This window comes from Malaclemys terrapin, chromosome 3, assembly GCF_027887155.1.
Source record: "Malaclemys terrapin pileata isolate rMalTer1 chromosome 3, rMalTer1.hap1, whole genome shotgun sequence".
In the NCBI taxonomy this organism is placed as follows: domain Eukaryota; kingdom Metazoa; phylum Chordata; order Testudines; family Emydidae; genus Malaclemys; species Malaclemys terrapin.
Window position 1 is genome coordinate 183,446,316 of NC_071507.1, and position 13,206 is coordinate 183,459,521.

General features: G+C 38.2%; 1 pseudogene; it reads left to right on the forward strand.

Moving 5' to 3' along the window:
* Positions 1-10,976: 10,976 nt before the first annotated feature.
* On the forward strand, positions 10,977-12,572 carry LOC128834288 (beta/gamma crystallin domain-containing protein 1-like; annotated as a pseudogene).
* The last annotated feature ends 634 nt before the right edge of the window (positions 12,573-13,206 follow it).

Here is a 13,206-nt window from a genome sequence, read left to right on the forward strand (position 1 = left end):
AAACAGAAAATACTGGTTTTTATTTGGCATTTGGATTTACTTACACTGGCTCAGAAGACATTCCAAGTCCCCGGTGTGTTTTGTGCAGTGAAGTTTTGGTCAATAACAGCTTAAAACCAAATAAAATTTAGTGACTTATATACATTGAGAAGTCTGTGGAATTTTTTAAAAGAAATCTTCATGAACTTGAGCAACAAAAAACTGTTATACGTAAATAAGCAACTGTGACACCCAAAACTCTGGAGGCGTCTTTTGCTGTTTCAATTTTAATCACCAGGGCAAAAAAGCCTCTCTTATTCTTCCTGCAGCTAAACAAATATGTGAGATTATGATTGACAAAGATTCTGCCACTCAGCTGAGCTCTATTCCACAACAAATGATACAATGAGTTATCGTATTGACAATATGTCCAATGACATACGAGAGCAAGTGATGGAAAGGATTAAAAAGAGCAAGTTCTTTTCCTTACAGATTGAAGAATCCACTGGTGTTTCAGGAGCAGCACAGTTACTGGTCTATGTTCAGTACATTTGAGAAAACACAGGTAAAGAAGACTTTCTCTTCTGCAAGGCACTGCCGACATATACTATGGGAGAGGAAATATTTAAGCTCCTTGATGCCTTTATAATGGGGGAACACATTAACTGGAACAGCTGTGTAGGAATCTGCACTGATGCTGCAAAAGCTATGCCTGGTACCAAGAGTGGACTTCTTGGCAGACTTACAGAAGTGGCCCTAGAAGCCTAGTAGACACTGAATGATTCACAGGGAGGCTCTTGCTGCAGGGACATTGATCCCTATCTTAAATCAATTTTGAATTAAGCTGTAGCAATTGTTATTTTTATTAAAGTAAAGCCACTGAATTCATGACTTTTCAAAAGTCTCTTTGGAGAAATGGGATTGGAGCATCAGCACTTATTACTGCACACAGAGGTTCGCTGGCTGACACAGGAAAGAGTTCTAACTCATCTGTTTGAATTGAGAGATGCAGTGCGTTTGTTTCTGACTGAAGTGGATTCCTCCCAAAGAAGCATTTAAGTGACATCAAATGGCTGGCAGCACTCGCATATCTATCAGACATTTTTGATTGTTTAAATTCATCGACTGAGTCACTGCAAGGAAAAGAAACTTACATTCTCAAACTCAATGACAAAATTAATGCCTTTGCTAAAAAACTGGATCTGTGGAAGTCACAAGTCAACAACAAAAATTTTCAAATATTTTCAACACTGAACAATCTCCTGGAATTCTCATCCAATGATGTCACTATTGGGGATATACAAGAACATGTAACTGAACACATGTCTCTACACTCTGAGCCCAGTTTCTAAAATATTTTGCTGATTATGACCTAACCACATTTAATTGGATAAGAAATCCATTTGACTGCCAGTTTTCTCCTAATAAAACTCACCTTGAAAACTCAAGAGAAATTGATTGACATCTCATGTGATTCCGTTCTGAAGCAGCAATTCCAATCCCAGCCTCTGGCTGACTTCTGAGTTTCTCTCAAAGCAGCCTATACCCAAATCTCAATTGCAGCAAGTCATGTGCTTCTCCCATTTCCAACCACTTACTTATGCAAATCTGGTTTCTCAGCTTTGATGTACTTAAAGAATAAATACTGGGCAAAACTGATGTAAGGATATCAGTTCTCTGGATTAAAATAATTGTCCTTAAAAAAGCAGCATTAAGTATCCGGAAACTTATCGTATATAGTTGCATATAAAGCCACAATCCTTGGGACAATGTTATGATTATTGCCAAAATCATTGGAAAAGGCTTCCAGCTCCCCAAACTTTGTCCTGTTGTCTATTGCACCTCCCCAAAAAATGTGTTTCTTAAATGTCCACATATTTATTCCTGAAAACTATTGCTTTACACTTTTTGAAAGTCTTCAGCGTCTTTGACTGCAGGGATAATAATTACATGCTTCATTTAGTGCTCTTATGAGTATGTACAGTAATTTGCTATCACTTTTTGGGGGGGGGGGTCGCAGCCTGAAAGGGAAATTTTCAAAGGGAAGCCCAACAAAAAAAGTTTGAGTACCCCTGCTCTAGCCCTTCATCCATATAAAAGCAGTATGCTAGGTTTGCTGAAGCTACTATAGCTCTACTTGCTTTGCCACATCATGGCCATAGGTGAACTTTTCTTTTAAAACCCCAGATTTCTTCAGTATCTAACTAGAATACATGAAATGAATGGAGGGGATAGTATTAGATACTAAGAGGATATCCATGTAAGGCATACTTAGTGGTCCCCATCACCATAGTGTCTAAGCTCCTTATAATCTTTAATGTGTTTGTCCTCACAACACCCTTCTGAGGCAAGAAAGTACTATTACCCACATTTTATAGACAGGGAAGGGGCACAGGGAGGCCAAGGTCACACAAAAAGCAGGAAATTGAACCCTGGTCTCGCAAGTCCCAGGCCAGTGTGATAACCACTGGACCATTCTTCTTCTGTATTAAGTTTAAGACCTTGACATTAAGAGCACTACACTACACTCTAACCACCTAGCCAATCAACAGATACAAAATGATATCAGTATTAGAGAAGAATAAACAATTTGAATCTGACCAGTTGTCTCTGGCAGGCCTTTTGTGTCTCACCTAATGCTGGCTATTTTAAATCCGATACAGTGCTGGAAAACTTTTTTTTTTCCATATAAGTCTTTGCTTCAGAAGTGGTTCCAGACTTGGTGAAACCAATTTCTATTCACAACATAATATTCTGGAGCCATTATAAGAATAAATTTTAAAATCGAATGCACTTTTATTGAGATGGATGAATAAAATATAAATGTATGCACAGTAATATGGGTTTGTTATAATGGAAGACAAATACACCTCTACCTCGATATAACGCTGTCCCTGGGAGCCAAAAAATCTTACCACGTTTTAGGTGAAACCACCATGTTTTATTGAACTTGCTTTGATCCACTGGAGTGCGCAGCCCCACCCCCCCGGAGCACTGTGTTACTGCGTTATATCCGAATTTGTGTTATATCGGGTCATGTTATATCGAGGTAGTGGTGTATATATTGTTTTAAATTGGAAATTGAATTAAAACAGAGATAACAGTAAAGAAGAAAACTGAAGAACCACAAGTAAATGTTGTTAGTATTGACAGTAAAGTTTAGATTGTTTATTGCACATTTCTTCTTATAAACCTGTTAAAAGAGAAGGAGAAATATGTTTCCCTCTTGTTATTTTAATGAATTGGTAACACTGCTCTACAGCCAAAATGCTTCTGAAATAAATGTAGTCAAACTTTACTAATTCTGGGTCACTGAGAACAAAAATTATGCTTAAAATTGTTCATTGGCTCTAGTTTTCAAGATATGCTATTGGGTCAGTATATACGACCCTTGACTTGGGAATGGCGGAGGATAAGTGAGTTATAAAGGGAAGGGATCTCAATTTAAACCAGAAATGACTAAAATACATCTTTGACTGGTTCTATGAATAAATCTATGACTGGGTTTGGACAGTACTTGCTTTTTAGGCAAAACAATGAATGATGCAATCTGAAGCTGGTATTGCGTCATACATGATATGAATTACATCATGTTATTCCTAGAAGTCATGGATGATGCAATCATAACGAAGCTTACATCACTCTGCTGAACAAACTGCCCTATATCAGCTCTAGAAATCATACAGTGTCGTGCTCTCTTATTTGTCAGTGTTTGATTTTGCAAAGGGACACATTTCTGTTTAGCCAAAGTGAGCAGAGATGCCTCGTACTTGTGGCAGATAACTTCTGCTATGTTTGTGGTGAAGTGACTTTTGCATCACAAAAGCGCAGTATAACCACTATGGTTAAGAAAGCCTACCACCTTTATTTTGGCAAAATTGGAGATCAGGACAAGAGGTGGGCCCCACACATATGCTGCAACACTTGTGCAACAAATCTTCGCCAGTGGTTGAACAGGAAAAGGAAATCTATGCCTTTTGCAGTGCCAATGATTTGGAGAGAGCCAACAGATCATACCAGCAATTGTTACTTCTGCATGGTGCCTCCAGCTGGGAAAGGTGTGTCAAAGAAGAAAAAGTGGACTGTGCATTATCCAAGCATTCCATCAGCTATACACCCAGTACCCCTTGTAGAAGGACTGCCGGTTCCTGATGCACCAGAATCATTCTCGCTTGAGTCAGATGAAGAAGAGGAAGAGGATGAAACTTCTGGTCCTGAACCATCAAGGTCACAGGACCCACATTTTCTCCCATCCTCCTCCTCTGAACCACACCTCATAACACAAGGTGAACTGAATGACCTTGATGGGGATTTGGAACTACCCAAGAGTAAGGCAGAGCTGTTGGGCTCCAGACTACAGCAGTGGAATCTCCTGGCAGGTGATGTTAGGGTTTCCATGTTCCGTGACCGTCAAAAGGATCTTGTCCCATTCTTCTTCATGGAAGGTGATCTTGTAGCCTGCAACAACATTGATGGTGTGATGGCAGCCCTCAACATCGTTCATGATCCAGATGAGTGGAGACTGTTCATTGATTCATCGAAAACAAGTCTTAAAGCTGTTTTACTGCATAATGGCAATGTTTTGCCATCAATTCCAGTTGGTCATGCAGTCAATATGAAGGAAACCTATGACAACATGAAACAACTTTTGAGGTGCATAAACTATGACCAACATCAGTGGCAGCTTTGTGGCGATTTGAAGGTTGTTGCTCTCTTGCTTGGTCTGCAGACTGGATACACAAAGTACTGCTGTTTTCTCTGCGAATGGGATAGTTGTGCAAGAGATTCCCACTACATCAAGAAAGATTGGCCACTCCGACAGTCATTGGAGCCTGGGAGGAAAAGTGTTCAGCATCCACCACTTGTTGAATCAAGGAAGATTTTGTTACCACCCTTACACATCAAGCTGGGTCTGATGAAGAACTTTGTCAAGGCCATTGACAAAACACAAGCAGCTTTCAAGTACCTCCATGGAAAATTTCCAAGGTTAAGTGAAGCTAAGATAAAGGAAGGTGTCTTTGTTGGTCCTCAGATTCGTGAACTTCTTTGAGATGATGCATTTGACCATGCACTGCGTGGCAAGGAAGAGACAGCATGGAAAGCCTTCCAGTTAATTTATTGCCACTTTCTCGGAAACAACAAGGCAGACAACTACAGGTTGTTGGTGGAAAACCTCCTCAAGGCATACAAAAGCCTTGGTTGCAACATGTCACTAAAGATACAATTTTTGCACTCTCATCTAGATTTTTTTCCACCCAACTGCGGAGCACGGGGAGCGACTTCACCAGGACATTGCAACAATGGAGAAACGCTATCAGGGCAAATGGAGCCCATCAATGCTTGCAGACTATTGCTGGACAGTGATAAGAGATGCTCCATTTAATGAATACAAGAGACAAGCCAAGAAGCGCCGAGTAGACACTGAATAGGACTAAACTATGTACATAATAGTTTTTTGCCTTTTGTTTCATAATAAATTTTATTTATATAACCCTTTTGCTGATTTTTAAAGTGTTACATAAACAGGACAGGTGAAATATTATCATGTCAAGCAACCATAAACACATGAAAAGACCTAGGTTTACAATTTATGATTAAAACTCTACTATCTACACAATATACATAGACATAAAATGTAAAAACTTAAATATCTTAGAAACAGTAGCCAATCAGTTGTTTTAATTGTCATATTTGAATTCAGCACATCAAAATACATAATAAATAGCACATTTTATTTCTGAAGCAGACGACTTCTCAAAAATTGTAGACCAGTGTAATTGATTGACAATTATTTACCAATATGTTATACATGCAAATTCATTTGAATGGAAACACACAAAGTAGAATTTGCGTAATATTTATTGGGCCATATTCTCAGATAATGTAATTTGCTGTAATTCCATTAATTTAGACCAGTTGAATATCAGGCTCTTGGCCTTGGTCCTTGTCATAACTATAAAGGGAAGGGTAACAGCTCTCCTGTGTACAGTACTATAAAATCCCTCCTGGCCAGAGACTCCAAAACCCTTTACAGGGAAAAGGATTAAGAAGCTCAGGTAACCTGGCTGGCATCTAACCCAAAGGACCAATAAGGGGACAAGATACTTTCAAATCTTGAGGGGGGGGAAGGCTTTTGTTTGTCTTCTTTGTTTGGGAGTGTGTTCGCTCTCGGGACTGAGAGAGGGACCAGACATCAATCCAGGTTCTCCAAATCTTTCTAAACAAGTCTCTCCTATTTCAAACTTGTAAGTAAATAGCCAGGCAAGGCATCTTAGTTTTCCTTGGTTTTCTCAACTTGTAAATGTACCTTTTACTAGAGTGTTTATCTTTGTTTGCTGTACTTTGAACCTGAGACTAGAGGGGAATCCTCTGAGCTCTTTAAGTTTGATTACCCTGTAAGGTTAATTTCCATACTGATTTTACAGAGATGATTTTTACCTTTTTCTTTAATTAAAAGCCTTCTTTTTAAGAACCTGATTGATTTTTCCTTGTTTTAGATCCAAGGGGATTGGATCTGTATTTACCAGGAGTTGGTGGGAGGAAGGAGGGGAATGGTTAATTTCTCCTTGTTTTAGATCCAAGGGGGTTGGATCTGTATTCACCAGGAGTTGGTGGGAGGAGGGAGGGGAATGGTTAATTTTTCCTTGTTTTAGATCCAAGGGGGTTGGATCTGTATTCACCAGGAGTTGGTGGGAGGAAGGAGGGGAATGGTTAATTTCTCCTTGTTTTAGATCCAAGGGGGTTGGATCTGTATTCACCAGGAGTTGGTGGGAGGAGGGAGGGGAATGGTTAATTTTTCCTTGTTTTAGATCCAAGGGGGTTGGATCTGTATTCACCAGGAGTTGGTGGGAGGAAGGAGGGGAATGGTTAATTTCTCCTTGTTTTAAGATCCAAGGGGTTTGGATCTGTTTTCACCAGGGAATTGGTGAAAGGTTTCTCAAGGCTTCCCAGGGAGGGAATCCAATTGGGAAATGGTGGCAGTGGACCAGAGCTAAGCTGGTAGTTAAGCTTAGAAGTTTTCATGCAGGCCCCTACATTTGTACCCTAAAGTTCAAAGTGGGGATACAGCCTTGACAGTCCTCAGCTTGTGTAAAGTTGTACAGTTCCCTGGAAGGAAATTGAGTTATGCTGATTTACATCAGTTGACGATCTAGTCTATAGGCTTGATTATTGATATTTAATCAATTTTTCCCTTTTACTTCTCATTTCATCCAAAGAGAGCTCAACCCTGCTCACAATGGAATAACCAAGTTACGACCCTACGTGTTTCAGTAGCTGCCCATACAGCTCAGTCCACTGACCTTCAGAGCATAGTACAAAGATTATCCTTATAGATAGGCCTTGGCTGGTACTGTTGGCTTAATGTTGTCCCGTGAATTAGAAACAGCTAACCAATTTGAACTTGCACTTAAAATGGAATGGAAATCATAGGCATCTGTGATGGGGTGACCACCCCTACACAAGGCAGAGTAGGTTAAATTAGGTCAATTAAGCTTATATTCTGCACCTGGAGGAGAGCCAGGGAAAAGTAAACCTAATGGAAGACAAAGTTCAGCTGGGAAGGAGCAGATTGGGCCTGTATAAAGCGATTAAGCTGCGAATAGAAGGGCGCTGGACTTCAGGGACAGACTTAAGGTTTATTTGTTGGGGTATCTGCTTAGGAGTTTGATGGATGACATATTAAAGCCAGGGCTTTCAATAAATTGTGATTGGTTGCTGTGTATGTGTATTTGACATAAATGTGGACTTCCTCATTTTTCATGTCTGGGTGGTGGTTGTACTTGAGCAACCTTTACTGTTACTTGATTTGAATACCTAAACAAAATATTCTGTAAAGTTTAAGAGCAAGGTTTTCACCTTTGCATATAGAGGGTCATGCCATGCCCTAATGACTCGGGCCCCAATCTTGAAACTGTTAATTCCAAAGCACAGTCTCCAGACTCCTTCAAAGAAGAGAACAAAAATAAACCAGTTTTGGAAAAGCTTAGAAATGTGCTTAGTTCAGGTAGGGAAAAAAATGCCAAAAATTTGCTAGAACCCTCTTCAAGTCCAAATACTAAATCCTCCTAAGCATACAACCTAACTGAAATCAATAGATAATGAAGACCTAAAGAAAAAATGTTAAACTCCCTATGTGCAGAAGGCAAGAAGTTGGAATGCTGTTGCAGAGACACAATAATTTCAGTACGACAATAACACCTTTGAGTCATATTTCAGAATGGAGCAGCAAGGGAGTCCCTTCTGACAGTGAAAGGTCAACTGATTGGAACGGCAGCATTGAAATATGTTAGGTCACCTTCAGGGAACATGTTTTTTAGAGTGGAGACTAGATAAAGGAACTAGAAAAAGAGCCTGTTCTATATACTTCTAATTCCACAATGCTAAATTTCATCAGAAATTTGAATTATGAATCCAGTGAAGACTTAGAAAAGAACATATTAACAAACAACTAATGAATGTGTAAGTGTCCATACGTCCCAAATATGCAAATCAAAGGAATTGCCACAGTGTGAAATCCAAATCAACTGAATGCATGGATCCTGCTAGAGTTCTAACATTAGATATCTATCAGGAGAAGTTTGTGATGATACAGGCATATTGGATAAAAAACTATTACTAAGAGATCTGGAAAGAGGAGGAAATGTCAGTTATTTGATGACACTCTAAATGGAGAGAGAAATCAGATTGAGAATACTGCAAAAAAGATTCTGTTTTGGATGGCATTGTTTCTTCGAATGTGGTTTCAGAAAAGATAAACAAGTCAGAAAGAAAAATTAAATTTAAACAGACTCCTGAATGGAATTCTTCCACCTTAAGAAACCAGGACATAAAGGTTGGATCAAATCACAAGGGATGACCTAAAACTGAATCTGACAAAAGTAAACAACTACAAACTTCATCCCTATTCAGAAGAAGATCATTTAAAAAGAGTCAATCTTACGCAGTTCCTGTTTCTCCCACTAGTTTGAAGAGTCAGGTAAAAGATTCTTTATCAAAAAGACAGTTTATCCAACCTGTGGTAGCAATAAACAATAAAACCAAAACCCAAAATATTTCACCACACCTTCTGGTGAAAGCAATGTGGAGACTTCCAAACTTTCCTCTACTGATAACACAGAGAAGCACCACTTGCTCACTTTCTGAAAACTGAATCCAAGACAGCAAAACGTGTAAAAATGGAGCTCTGATGGAGGAGCTCTCTTGTGTACTGAAGGGATTAAAAATGGAAAAGTAGACAAATCAACTGAAAAACAAACAGGTTCTGATTTAGACAGCTCAGAGCTGAGAAACTTATCTCCAGTCCTACAGTTACAACTAAAGTTATGGGATCTCTCTTTAACCACACCAGCAAAGCATATGCTCGTGCTTGCTCTTTAAGACAAGCAGATGTAGAACCCACCACCATTAATAAGGACTGTTTGTTACCTAAAATAACATCTTTACAACCCCCCAACAAAATGAAATCTTCCAAGATAATGCTAATAGAGCAATTAATACAACCTCATCAACATGAAGAACAAATATTGTTATCAAACACAGAGATCACATCACCTTGTAAAGATTATAAATATCCCTTAAAATCTGATCCCAAAGAATCAGAATTAGAGCAGAATATGCATTCTCAAATACAAAAAGAAGGGAAAAAGACAAAAAACAGGAGAGTCAATGTCTACAAACATGCAGAGTAACAAAAGCAATTTAGAAAACATACAGACATTAGAGCAAAATATTGTCAATGTTCAGAAAAGCCCAAGTAACACTTGTAATGTTTTTGATGGTAATAATGAGAGCATTTTCGAGTCCGCATCTGACATGAAAAAGTTTACTGAAACTATCAAAAATCTAGGTTTCAGAGTAGCAGCCGTGTTAGTCTGTATCTTCAAAAAGAACAGGAGTACTTGTGGCATCTTAGAGACTAACAAATTTATTAGAGCATAAGCTTTCGTGGGCTACAACCCACTTCTTCGGATGCATATAGAGCTTATGCTCTAATAAATTTGTTAGTCTCTAAGGTGCCACAAGTACTCCTTTTATCAAAAATCTAGACAGATCAATTTGTATAGCCTGTAAGAAGAAAAGGCCAAAGCTTCCAAAGTCTTCCGCAATCACTTTACAATGTCTCCAATTCATGAAGACAATTTAGAGAACGTATTTAATCCGAGTATATTTAGTTTATTTTGTGAATAAAAAGAGAAAAAGCCCAGGATCAGGATGTAATTTAAAATACAAAGCCTAGAAACTGAAGCCAGAGTCATACCCAAGCGTGCATCTACAGAACAAAGTATATTTTTCAAATTACTCAAGTCATCCAAAAGAGATTAACCTGCACTGATTCAGGAAGTAAATGGAAAAGAGAACAAGGATGGTAAAGATGGTGAAATTAAGCAGTTCCGTCTGGAAAAAGTACTGTCTTCTCAAGCTTGCTAATATTTACAACTAAAGAAAAGATATTTACTCCCTTTGTATCCTCAATAAACAGCATCAGAACAACTTTCACAGCTGACTCCTAAGGGATGCCTGCTTTACAACTTGATGCAGCCAGACCATTCAACGTACCTCAAAAGTCTGAGTCCCTTTCAGGTTCAAAAGTTCCAAGTAACATGGAAAAATATTTGCATACTGATAATGGGAAAAAATAACTAAATTTACAAATGCCAAACTATGAAAGCACTGACAAAAATTTCTCAAGCTCATTAAAGTCTAGCTGATGTGAACCAAATGTCTCTGCTGGTTTATTAGATGGGGAGGCATTTTCAGGAAACAGCTAAAATAAAATCCGTCCCAGACTTGACCAGATGCTGAGATATAGTGAAACAAACTTTCACAAGAATGGTACATAGTTAAAGCTGAATTCTGTATGAGAAACCAAATTTTGAAGGACCTCTATTCCTCTGGAGGAAGGAGAACAGGAACTCACTAATATTTGGGGTGAAAATACTTCAGAAGAAAAAGATTAATGTATATTTGCTAAGCTTGCAGTGACTAGTTAAATTAAACATGTAGTAAAAGATTTGCCAAATTAACTTGTATATGAAACCAGAAGGGGTGAGGAATTGTAACTTCATTTTTTGACAACAAAGAGGAAACACATATATTTGGCACAAGACAGCAGACTTGTTCTCTAAAAGTAAATTGGAGCATAGGACTAATTTATGAAGAACATGGTTTCCAGGGAGTCCCTTTAATGTTAGAGCCTGGTGAATATCCTAATTTAGTGTTTTGGGAGAAGATGGAACTATAGATTAGGTTCATGAGATAGATCCCTTGAAAATGCATGGCCACAAAACTGGAGAACCAAAGGTAATAATTTATGAGAACTCTCTCTTTGAAGGTAAATATATGAAACTGGGACCAGAAATACACTTACTGAGGAAGGAAAGCAACAAGAAGTACCGTGAGAAAAGAAGACACTGCTATTTACATCAGTTGGGTCCATAAAAGTGTTCGGAGGCGTTTGGATTCCTTACAATATATTAGTTTGCAGGTCATCATTTGCTGGAGGAAGATATGTACCAAGAATGGAAAGATTGGGGTGGTTACAGTGAAGAGCTAGGAGATTTCAGAAACCCCCATATGATAACGTTCAGTGAAAAATGCTTTGGGAGTAAAAGTTCCAATATTAATGTTTTAGGAATTATTTACAATTTGAGAGACACTTGGAATGGCTGAGGACACAATCCATAAACGTGTTAAGTGGAGAGTGGGTTGTCTATGAGAATCCTGACTTTACAGGAGAGCAATACATACTTGATAAAGGACTGTATCCCAGCACTGAGGCTTGGACGAGCCACTAATTGTAAGATCTCTTCAATTCAGTCCATAGTTGTGGATACCATCAATAGCCAAATGGGGAAATTTAACGTCCAGTTATTTTCATAACCAGAATTCAAAGGTTACAGCCAAATATTTGAGAAAAAAATCAATTATATTGATGTTTCATTTGCTATAACATCTTCAAAGATTTTGGGTGGCAGCTGGATTGCATATGATAAAGAAGATTTCTCTGGTAGTCAGTATGTGATGGAAGAAGGAACCTATCCTAATTTGTCTGCAATGGGATGTCCACCCCAAACAAGACTTAAATCTCTATATGTTATAAACATTAAGCTTTCAGAGCCAATCATATCCTCTTTGAAAAGGAAGGTTTCAAGGGGAAGAAAATTGAATTTAATACAGAAATCTTAAATCTTCAGTTCCAAGGATACAATCCTCAAATAGTTTCAGTTCAAGTTCTTAGTGGAATGTGGGTAATCTATGAGTACAGTAATTATAGAAGGCATCAGATGCTGTTGTCACCAAATGAAATCCCAGACTGGTGTAAGTTAAGTGGCTATTACCAAACAGATTCTCTACATACTTTATTACAGAAACATATATACTTTAGAATTTGAAATAAGGAAACTGGAAAGTTTATGTCAACTGATAGAAATATAGATTATTTGCTTCTCAGAGCACAGGTTACAGAAGATGCTAGGTTAGATGACCAGGTCTGGGGTTATCAAGAGGGACTCAAATGCAGGATGGCTGACTATTTCTGCTTGACAGTTGTAGGAAATCTTATAATTCCTAGGCCTTTCACTCAAGCAGAGTGAAGACAATATTAGCATGTTAATCTTGATGCCAGGATCTATAGCAAAGGGAGTTTAAGAATTTAATTGAAATTATATAATAATATGAGGAAAGGGAATAATGGAAGCAAGCAGTGGTTATACCAATAGGAGAACCTGGCATTTTACATACAAGACTTGCTGCATATAGACCTATTGTCCTCACATCATATGTGGGCAAAATTATGGAAAGAATGATAAATGAGAGCTTAGTAGCATATTTGGAAAAAATGAAATTATAAACTGTGTCCTGGTTTCGGGAATGGAATATGCACAGTTGATAATATTGTAAGATTAGAAACAAATACAAAAAAACAGGAGGAACAGAGAGTTCACTACAAAAGCAAATTTCCCTCTCTTAGTATTGACACCTCCTCATCAATTATTGGGAGTGGACCACATCCACTCTGACTGAATTGGCATTGTCAACACTGGTTCTCCACTTGTAAGGTAACTCCCTTCTGTTCATGTGCCAGTATATTTATGCCTGTTATCTGTAATTTTCACTTCGTGCACCTGAAAAAGTGGTTTTTTTTACCCATGAACGTTTATGCCCAAATAAATCTGTTAGTCTTTAAGGTACCACAAGACTCCTTGTTGTTTTTGTGGATATAGACTA